Source organism: Taurulus bubalis (genome assembly GCF_910589615.1).
Source record: "Taurulus bubalis genome assembly, chromosome: 12".
In the NCBI taxonomy this organism is placed as follows: Eukaryota; Metazoa; Chordata; class Actinopteri; order Perciformes; family Cottidae; genus Taurulus; species Taurulus bubalis.
In genome coordinates, this window is record NC_136600.1 from 10,122,196 (window position 1) to 10,134,333 (window position 12,138).

Consider the following 12,138-nt stretch of genomic DNA (forward strand, 5'->3'; position numbering starts at 1 on the left):
TCATCTGAGCCATCTCATTATCACATGATTCATTTTTAGGGAATCCAAATTTGGGAATGTAAATACAGGTGATGAAGTAACTTGGTTCCTTTTAATGCAGTGTCATGATTTGTTCATTTTCTTGTGGGTTTGTTGTGTCTTGTCAGCAAGAAAGTTGACGTGTGAAACAGTTGGCGGTGTTCATGAGCTGCAACGTCCGGATTGGAGGGGTCGTGCTGCACAAACGTCTCCCAGATGGCTGCAAGAACCCAGGAAGCAGAGGAGGAGGTTTCTGGTTCGGACAGACGAGGGGACCAAGTAACCAAGGGACAGTGGGAAGAGTGTGTGTGTGTGTGTGTGTGTGTGTGTGTGTGTGTGTGTGTGTGTGTGTGTGTGTGTGTGTGTGTGTGTGTGTGTGGCTAGGGATTACTAAATTGCGAAAGTATGAATTATTCTTTGTTGAACTGACTTTGTTGTAATAATAATGGAGCAATAGGTTCAATCCTGTGTTTTTGCTTTTCTTTAATGGAATACCACTGATATTTTTTGTGATTAGAAGCCCTTCACTGCAAATGTATGGGTGTGTGTAGCCTTCTGCTATCTTTGGAGGACCAAATTGAGTTTTAGACTTCAAGATAAATGCCGTGGCCCGCTGCTCCGTCGGCGAGCTGCTGTTGAAGCGTTGTTCGAGCGCTTGTTGGCGTAGTTATGTTGCGAAACAGCGTTTACTTTAGATGGAACACGGTGAAAGAAAAACAATTGATTGGTTGACGCTTCGCCCGCATGATTGGGGCGCTGGAAATGGTTCAGCTCAACTTTAATTTGTAGCGCCTCATGCAGAGCCGAATGATCGGTCTTCACTCGGTGTCGTCACGTCAGCGGCTTCCATTGAAAATATATTTTCATGAACACGCCATGAGGACATTTTGTCCGCCCTTTACCTCTTCAAAGGGTTATCGGTTGCTTAGGTTCAGTTTATGGTCATCGTTTGGGTCAGAGGATTGGTAATGCATTGTGTCAAATATCCCTCATCCACCAGCTAACTTTTACCGGAACCATCTTTTAAGGAACACATGAAGCTATGTTGTGTTTATGTTTAGAGGAACAAGCAGTGGAAGACAATTGGGAGAAATTATTAGCCGATAATGTTCTCATAATGTTCCAATCATTTTAAGATTGTTATTGTTTTATTTTTATATTGACGACATTAGAACCCTGTGATAGTCTGTTTTGAATCTTAGGTATATAGCGCTAAGATCATGTAGCCTCAGACCCCACGCCAAAGGGGAAAACATCATCATCAGTTAGATATTTTAAATTGAACACATTTGATGTCATTGTGCACAAAAAATGGGTCTGAAATAGTGTGTGTGTCCCCTTAACATAAATCATAACATCATAGTGTGAAGATTTGAAGGTTCAAGGGTTATGGGGGACGGTTAGCTTTAGGGTTAGAGTTGGGATTGGGGCAATAGCGGGTATGGTTATGGTTAGGGCGAGTCTCCAGGAAATTAATGTCAATGTGATATCCTCTAAAGTGATGGAAACATGACTGTGTGTGTGTGTGTGTGCGTGTGTGTGTGTGTGTGTGTGTGCGTGTGTGTGTGTGTGTGTATGTGTGTGCGTGTGCGTGTGTGTGTGTGTGTGTAACAGACAGGACAGACGGGGCGGGTGGGGGATTAATTCACGGGCCAACCGGCTCCTTGTGCTGCTGTGACATGTTTATCACGCAGCAGAAACACATGCTGTCAATGATCACTCGTTGTTTGAGTATCAGTTATCTCAACATTACGGCCCATTAGTATTCTCTGGAAGTCAATTCAATTAGCGCTCTCCAGGGGCCCTTGGGGCCACAACACCACATCAGTCAGGGGAGAGCGGCTGTCGTATGTGTGTGTATGTGTGCGTGTGTGTGTTTGCCTGTTTTGACATCTTCTTGGGGCTCATTTGCGATTTTGAAAAAAAGAAAAAAATGTACGCATACATATTCTGTATATTAGAAAGCCTGTATATATCTTTAACATATGTTTATCAAAACTGGATTCTCAATAACGTTTCGAGGGAAATGTATTTTCTCCTGGATTACGGTCACAGTTTGATTTATTTTCTTTACTAGACAAAGACAGCACACAGCTTCTTACCAAAGTTAGCTGTACACGCTAACGCAGGCAGCCCCTAGGCAGGTTTCAGAGAATAACATCACTCTTCAGAAAATTAACACTGTAGGATGAACTACAGTAAAACTACTCACTCTGCTGTTACTTCCTGTGAGCATGTATGTGTGCTTCGATATGTGCAATATGATGTCAATTTGACATTTTTCAGATGTTTTGTCCTCAACCCCAGCAGGTGCTGCAGCTGTACTACTCCCCACCGGTCATCGTCATGGTAACACCTGTTTTAGGTGGACAGAACGATGGCCTCGTCTTAATCCTGGTAACACAGCTGCCCGGATTACCGGCGCACCTTGACCTCGAGCGTTTGAATCCCTCGCTTCCCGGGACAAAGCTGTCGGCCGGCTCACCTGCCGCTCCGCTGATGGAGAGATAAACTGAGGAGGAGACGTCAGGTTCACCGGAGTGTGATACCCATCAGAGCTTCATTTCATTAAAACCAAAGCTGCCGGTGGCGCAGCAAAGTGCGCAGATGATAATTGGCTTTTTCTTTCGCCCCCCTAAAAACAGTCAGTGCCATCCGTCTTTTGATGTGATGGGTATGACGTTGTGGGGTATCTCTTGTTGTTGAACTGTTGGCAGTGCTGCATAGACTCCCGTGAAAATGTTTAGATCAAGTTTAAGCGCTCAACAGTTTCAGAGGATTCTCCAACAGGCCAAGAGACAGATTTCAGTGAAAACACAATTCATTTTGCAACAATTTTATATCAGCGGCCTCAAGCTCACGTTGAATGGAAAACATTTAGTAAACAAGTCATGAAGTTCCTGCCAAACACACTTTGAAATATTCTGAGGGAAGAAGGAAATTATTCAATGGTGGTTTTTAAACACAACATTCAAAGTTGGTCCCGGCTCAATAAGGGTTAGGGTCCTCGCCAAAGCTGCTTGAGAACCAGCTTCGTCCTCTTGGTGCTCCGCCTCACTATATTTGCGTTTCTTCGGCTCTGTGTTGAGGTTTTTGTAGCTTCCTGTTGCGCTGACAATCTTTACCTTTGTGTTCACTTGTGTTCAACATTTATTTTTCCTTTCTTAACTTAATGCAATAATTTTTTCGTAATGTTTGTAAAACACATGTCGACCATGATGTAAAAACATGGATGTGGATTCCAATTTTTAAAAGTTGTGACCTGTTGAAGATCCACAAAGGAAACACAGTCATTAATAAACTGCAGGCATGAGCGTTTTCCTTAATGACGCTGTTCTGAGAACTTTGCACCTGCGTGAGGTGCACATAATTAATCTTCTTCAACACATTAAACACAATACAGACGTATCAAAGCAGACAAACATTAAAACAAAATGAATTCCCCTTGAAGTGGGAATGGATTTAAGGATTGATGATATTTTCGCTAAATTTATAAATCAAGATTGTCAAAATAGTAAAGTAAAAAAGTAAAAATAGTAAAAATACCTGAAAAAAGCAAAAAAAGCTGAAAAGCTGAAGAAAAAAAAGAGAGTTGGAGGGCAAGCTAGAGGCCAAGCTGCGAGTTGAGAGAGAGGACATTATTGGCTTAAGTCTGTGCAGAAAGATTGTTTCCTTTGGCCCTGTGCAGCGATTTCCTGCCCTGTGATCATTTCTTCCATACGATTAGGCCGATGTGCAGGGCATGCAGTCATATGACGGGCTTTGCGCCGCGCTGGCTGTGCAGACAAATGAAGCAGAGCAGCAACAAGAGTCAGCGGGCGAAACACAGGAGAGGATTAGCTGCAGCGGAGAGGAAGACGCACACGGTTTAGCTACTGAGGCTAGCTGCACGTTAGCTAGCGCTTGCAATAGATGGCGACGGTGTTTCAGGTACGGTCTCCAGTATACTGCTCTCCTCCTTTGTATCTCTTTAAACGTTTCCTTTTTTGACTGTTTTACCTCCTCACACACATTCAAACACAACAATGTATCCTCATCTTACAAAAACTAACTGCTAATTGTGTGTGCGTTTTCCTCAGAAAGCCAGTAACATGTGTCAATTTTCACTCTCAACATGCATACAGTCTTTTCAAAATAAACTTCTGTCTTGGTGAAGTTTAGGAAAAGATGGCGATGCTCACGATCATATGGATTACAGGGAAAAATATTTTGTCAGATATCCATGGACACACACAGTTGTAAGGAACCTCACCGACATAAAGCCTTTGCCTTAACTTTAATGTTAACCATCACAATACACCCCAACCCTTCCCTTTACCTTAACTTTAATCTGATTTTAACCCTAAAATAAAGTCTAAAACCTCAAACAGGCCTCTGAAAAAGTGAGGATCAGAGAAAATGTGTTTTCTCGTCGCTGGTCCTCCAATGATAAATGTACAAGTGCACACTCACCCACACACACACACACACACGTAAATGCAGACCTAACAAGCCCTGAGTAGGGTCTACGTAATATAATTAGCCACAAATCAGTGACCTCCTTTTCAGACCCTACACAATGCCAGAGGGGCCCTGCTCTCCATCAGCAACCTCCCAAGACACACACACACACAGACACACACACAGACACACACACACACACACACACACACACACACACACACACACACACACACACACACACACAGTTAAACTCCCTCGTCACCACCACTAACCTCCAGTTGCCCAGCTGGGACCTTCTTGTTAGCAATGTGACCGTCTGCTTAACATACGGAGAAAAGGAAATACATTTGTTTGTGAAAGAGAGACGTGAGCAGCTCTCTGTTCAACTGCAGCCTCTTTTAAATGTTTCTTTATCAGCTTTTCTAATGGAGTAAACAGAGCATTGTTGTGCTACATTGGGAGGGAAACTTGACTCTTGGTCCTCGACCACTTTATGTTAAACAGTTATTATTTTTTCAGGATGATAACGGATCAGTTAAAGGATACAGCATTGGATTAATCCAAGAACTGTAAAATAATAATAAAATACTGGAACAACAGGAAAGAGTCAAACAATCTCACTTAGTTTGTGAAAATAATAATTTTAACTAATAAACTAAGTATTTACCAGAGGTCAATCCTCCTGGGATCCTCATTGACTTTCCATTGGCCTTGTTCCGCCACCACAAAACACGCTGTTAAGACGCCGGTGGTCATTTCACATTTCTTTGGGACGCCAGGCTTGTAAATAAAGAACACAAGAATAAGAAAAGGAGTGAAAGACATACAAAAATACATTTTATAAACAGCAGCAGTGAAAAGTCAAGTGGGCAACAGTTGTGAAAATCTGGAACCCACGTTCAACCTGCTTTGACGATATTGCGCTCAATTACAGACAGAATGAAGCAACTTTCCCTCCACCCAAACGCTTTGTCTGTTTCTCTTTCTCCCTCTCTTTCTCTCTCTCTCTCATTACCACAGAGATTTTTGACTAATCCTCTTACTGCTTCAGACGAACCTGATCAAGTATTGGGGAAGCAATCTGGAAAGCCAATTGCTTTAATTAAGAGTCCTCGACTATTTGGTCGTACAGCCAGTGTGTGTATGTGTGTGTGTGTGTACATGTATGCGTGTGTGTGATTCTTACACACTCAACGAGGTTCTTCTGTCATTTGTCAACACCCTGATGGTTTAATCTTTCCTGCCTGTGCAAGTATTAAAAGATTATGAGCGTTCTGCATGGCTTCATGCATGCCGCATAAGGGGCTGTTTCTCGTGGGGCCCCTCACTTCATTCTCAGAGGGGGTGAGACGGAGGCCGACGACGGGATGGGGGGGTTTAGTTTGCTCCAGTTGCTGATGCCGGAGAGACATTGAAAGAGAAATGTTCTAAAGCTTTGGCCAACTCGCCACCATTTCATGAAGTGTGTTTTTAAGTCATTAAGAGCATTTCTTTGAAGACAGTTTACGTGACGCATGAACTTCATAATTGTATGTTGGATATTCCAGTTCCTGAGAAGCAAAATAAAGCGGGGTAATGATAATTCATGCCAAGATAATGCTCAAAATTCATGGTAACCTTTTAATACCAGGAGTCACCAATAGGCGGACCGCAGTCCAGGTCCGGACCCAGACGCCGTCTCATCCGGACCTGAACCTACAACCGATAATTGAACATTATTACATTTTGCCGAAGCACTGCTATTTTACCCAGCGCGGCTTTCTAGCCTTTAAAGCACTGGTGTCAAACTCAAGGCTCGCGGGCCGATTCCGGCCCGCCAGGTAATTTTATGTGGCCCGCGACCTTTGCATGGGCTTTTATTTTGAAAGGGATTTTTTATGTGCTTATTTTGAAGGCGTTTTTTTTATGCAGCGGAATGCCATCTATTCACACTCGCGTGAGTTTACACGTTGGACTATTTGTGATAGTTTGCTTTATTCCCAACCTTTTTTATTTCATATTTGTGCATGAAAACACTGAGCCTTAAAAAAGGCTGAAGTTATAAAATTATTATGTGTGTTGCATTACCTCGTGTCCTTAAGATGCACTTTTGGGTTTTTAATTGAGTGTAAACGGGAACTATTTTTTTTGTGTTGGCATACTGTGATATTGTGTACTTTCATTAAATTAATTTGAGAAGTTGAAAATGTTCCTCCCATTGGATCTCAGCTTTTCATTAAGGGGTCAAGGTGGGTCCTGCAGCCAGACCAGTTCAGAACCACTGCCCAGACCAGTTCAGAACCACTACCCAGACCAGTTCAGAACCACTGCCCAGACCAGTTCAGAACCACTACCCAGACCAGTTCAGAACCACTACCCAGACCAGTTGAACCAGTGCCCCAGACCACATGCATGTTCTTATTTGCTCACAATTATTTGTTGGACCAGTTATGTCCTTCTCAACTGTGACAAAAAAGCTTTGAAGAAAGTTAATATAATAACATGCGTTTGATCTTTGTTATTTTCTTCTGTTTTAAGTTTGATCTTTTATAATTGTATATTTATTATAATTTAGTAATGTGGGTTTCTTAACCCTAAATTAAATGGATTTCTGTCATAGTAACAGAGAAATTTGCTTACATATATTTTGACATTTATATAAATGCATGTACAATATTTTTACACTTGAATAAACAATAATCTAATACAAAGACAGTTATTTAACATTATGTTCGGGAGTAGTTACATTTATACAGTGTTACAGTTACAACCGGCCCTTTGAGGACGACCATGATGCTGATGTGGCCCGGGGTGAAAATGAGTTTGACACCCCTGCTTTAAAGCACTTGTTCAACGGTCCAGGAAGCACACCGAACCAATCGCTGCACACCGAACCAATCGCTTGCGTTGTAATTCACATAACTCTCACAGCACTGTGCAGCTTCTTCAGTGGGTGCTTCACCTGCCGTGTGTGAAGGACAGATACCGCAGGTTCTTCCTTCATGCCGCTGTCAGGCTGCACAACCAAGACTGCTCCCAGTAGACCACACGTGCCAAAAACTGACAGGTCCTCATTCATTTATTCATCCATGTGCCATTTAAATCCAATGTATTCACTGTGCAATATATATATAATCTGTTCAATCCAGTATACAATATTAACAACCATTCAGTCGGACTATGAACAATTTGAGTTTTCTACTTATTTATTATAATACGAGTAGATCAAATCAAGCATTCTGATTGGTTGAGAGTGAGTCACGAGGTGTAGTTTATTCAGCCATAAAGTACTGTACAGCCTGTTTACATTTAGAGCGTTCCATATCAGTGCGCAATTAAAAATAACAGGTCGATTTAAATTGCGCGACCGTTAGTTGTCATTTCAAGCTTGACAGTTACCAAACATGTTTGTGTAAACTTTGATATTGTAACGTCCGCAGTAACGACTCGCATACGTTGGTTTCCTTAACTTGCAGGTGTATTGCTTGAGTGTTCACAGTATTGCAACGGGGCTCTTCGCTAACAGTAACGTTAGCTCAAACGGAACAGCTAACAAGCTCACGTAGCATCCCCCACACTAGCATAACGAACGACAACACACACGTCACTTCCTCCCTAAAATGAGATGAGGAATGAAAAGGGTTTGACCACAAAATCATGATAATTTCTAGTGAGAGATAATTACGTATAAATCCCGACGCGAGGCAAGTTCTCTAAACATCATGGAGGAGAAAAATGACGGAGAAAAGACGGACAGAAGCAGCGAGAGCACTTCTTTACATCGGTGGCTGCGTGTCATCCTCCACCTGCTTCCAACCGGCCTGGTCAGTAAATCACAGTCCGTTTTATAGTCCCGTATGTGCGTCCCGTGCGTCCCGGGACTATTTTCTCTGTCGCTGAAATGCGATACACAACGTTTGGTGGCTACAACTATTTTGTGCTGAAAGGGAGCTTACTATTACTATTTATAAAGTCACAGGTACCCGTATTATAGAAGCAATAAGGTACTCGAGGCAGTACTGTGTCTACAATAATGTACAGTTCAAGGGTTTGCCAACAACTCCCTTGAACAGTACATTATTGCACGACACAGTACTGCCTCTCGTACCTTATTGCTTAATTATACCTTTACTGTGTATTATACTTGTTTCGATCTTATTTTTCTACCCATGTATCTTGTTTGTTTGTTTGCACTGTCCACTATGCTGCTCTAATCCTGCAAAAAGGATTACTTTAATCACTTGATGCTACTCAGCCAATCAAAAGTGTGTATTCCAATAATCATTGCGACTCAAGTAAGATATATGCACACACGGGAGAGCCGTGGCGAGAGGCCGAATAGTCGGAGAAGAACGTGAGTAGTCTCCCCTTGATGGTTTTTAGAACGAATACAATTTTAAGGCACTTCGGCTTGTCTTCCCGGGTCTAATCAGGGGTTATTTGACATGAGATCTGTAGGATATAAACATATTTTTTTATTTCTGTGTTTGATGTTGACAAACACTCCCAAAGTGCTTCTCTGGCACTCTGACCAACGGCTAGGTCCGATGTACAGGGAGTATATATTTCTTCCAGGCAGGGTGTGTGTGTGTGTGTGTGTGTGTGTGTGTGTGTGTGTGTGTGTGTGTGTGTGTTTGTGTTCATTAGCACAAGGTCCAGGTACTGAGGCGAGGTGTAATAGGCTCTTTCAGCGCCTTGGCTGGCTGGCGTGCTGCAGTGATCTTTCAGCGGCCGGACGCCCCGCTAACACCTCTATGCTCACTGCAGTCCTTCAATTAGCAGTTTATTATTGGAGGGGCCCTCTGCTTCGGCACCGGGCGCTCATAGCTACATGCCAATGCCGCTACCCCCGGCCTGTGAGCTCTGTGTGTTTGAGAGAGAGAGAGAGACGGGCTGCAGAGCGACGCCTTTCAGCAGCAGGATCTTTTGACGAGACGTACCTTGAGTTGAGCAAAGATTTCATGAGCAGAATGTATGGATCCATTTGTGTTTGTTTGTCCGCATGTGTGTTCGTATTCGTGTCCCAAGGACGTATGCATCATAAAAGCATGCTGTGTTGCGGATTACTCAATATATCTAACCTAACACATGATGTTTGACTCTTCTTCTTCTCCCTTGACACATTCATTCTGTTTGAACTGAGATGACGTCTCCAAGGGAAAAACATTTTATCTGAGCTTTTAATCAATACCTCTCATGTCCGTGCTTAGCTTAGCATAAAGACTGTGAGCGGGGCGAAACCGCTAGCTTAGCTCTGTCCTTTAATACGCTCTCAACACCTCAAACGTTTACTAATTTACCACCCCAGCGTCTCCAGGAACTACTTTATTGGAGGAATTTGCGCCTCACGATTTACATCCAATGCCAACGTGCAGAGCCAAAACAGGAAGTAGAATGCCACTGATGTAGCAAGGCGGAAAGTAAGGGAGTGTAGCTTGTTTGAGTTTCATGATGGACACCAGTTTTTCTAACACTGGCATTGAACTTGTAGAATCATTCAATATCAATGTTACATAACCTGCTGGCCCTAGAAATATATTCCCGTCACGTAACTCCTCATGAAATCAGAACATGGTGTTTTTACACTTCTATTTGTGCTTGACATAACGTGTAGTGTGTTAATCTGTGAGCTTTAGAGGTGTTGGTGTTTATTTGACCTTTAAAAAGAGCAAGGCTAGCGGTTTCCCAATGCTTCCAGTAATTATGCTAAAATAGCTGACCCCCTCCTCGCTCAAGGTCCACAAACTTACCCCGCAAACATGAGTGCTCTCGGCGATGGAGAGCCTTTTTCTTTCCTCCAATGCATCCTTTGGTGATGAAGTCAAACTTCTGAGACAGCAAGCCCTTTCTCATTGATGAGTTGCTTGTAGTTTTAGCACATTAAGGCTAAATGGATGGTTAAATGATGGTAAAATGGAAAGACACAGGTGATACAATAAATCAGATTATCCTTACAAACAATAGCATAATGTTTACTCACCATCATGTACAAAATGATTTTGCACGGTTTAGGCAATACCATTGATGCATGATAAAGAAAACAGTTAATACCTTCACAGAGTAGTGTACGGAAGCCCAGAGCGGGCATTCTCGCAATTATTGTTTTAACCCTGTTACCTCGAGTTTTTTATTTAAGATTGTTTTGCAATCTTACAATTCATCAGGTAAATCATGCATAGATGTCTGTATATTAAAAGTGGAATATGAAGAAAAAAAAATACAGTCTACAGTCCTAATTATAGAAATGTAGGACTTTTGCTTTGGAATATCTCCAAATTGAGTACAAATGCTTGATATTGTGTCTGTAAGTAGTCAGAGATGTCCTCAACTCAAATAAATATCATTGGCAGGAATTATTTTAGTTTATTTTCCAGCGAGCCTCCCCACCCCCCCAAAGAAATCCAAAAATAAAGAGATTTCCTTGACATTTACGTATAACATGTTTTATCCTTCTCTCAAATATAAAATTAATAGATTCTACATATAATCCAATAAAAAAAGTTAGTTTTCTCCATACAACAGAAGTAGTAACGGCAATAAAAAATAATTGCTAGCACGGCTCGGCTTCCCTAGTTTTGAACAGTTTTTGGACAGTTTTTGCTGCAGAGGTCTCACACCTTACTCTGGGAGAGGGTTAAAACACACACACACACACGCACACACGCACACACGCACACACACACACACACACACACACACACACACACATTAAAAACACAACTGACAAATTGTGGGCTTCTCTCCCTTGTTCTTTTGCATGATCCGAAACTATGTAGACACACACACACACACACACACACAGAGCTGCAGCCCCCTCCTCGCTCTCCTCTGCTGCCAATGCGCTGCTGGTTAGATATTGTTAGGATTCCATTTGCCATTTACATTTTCTCTGCTTGACATAATTGAGGAATGGATGCTCTTATGAAAATTAAACTCGCAGTCCTCCTGGGTTACTGTAACCCTGTTAAAATGTAATGAGATTCTTTATGCGTCTTCCTGTGATTTTTTTATTAAATAGAATATCAGTATGACTAATTCCCCCGGCCCAAATGTGGACGGGGACACCGCATTATTGATAGGCTGGTGCATAAGTGGTCTCTCTTGGGCTGCCTCTAATGGCCTAATAATGCATTATACCAGTATCACTGGGCCTGCGGCTTGCAGTGCTTATTGTCGTTACCGAAAACACCTGGGCGGACCATTCATCAAGGTTAAATCACCAGGGCCCATCCGTTCATTAGGCTGTCAGTAAACATCTTTATTTAGTTTCGGCTGCCGATACTGACAGAATAGAGGCACGAGGAGTCTGACTAGCAGCTGAACCCCCCCACACACGCCCGAGCATCCAGGAAGACACGAGGCCGGGGCCACAGCGAGGCTCCACGGCCCGCGGTTGCTCCACGACCGCCATTGGGTCGAAGCCTCCTCTGTCAACTGGACGGATGACGGAGCAGAACGGATTAGGTCGGCCGTTCCCGGAATGGAGGCAATTTTTACGATAGCCGCGCATTCGCTGTGCATATTTATCTTCTTTGACGACTGTTTTGAGTGTAAGCAGAGGGCGAGGCTGAGAAACTGTCGGGCAGGCTCAGAGAATTGGGGGGCTTTTTTTCTTTTCTTCTCCCTGTGACGGATGGCCCGAGGTCCTGACGAAGAAAGATGGGCATGGGGCGGAGGAGCCAGTGGAGAAATGATTAA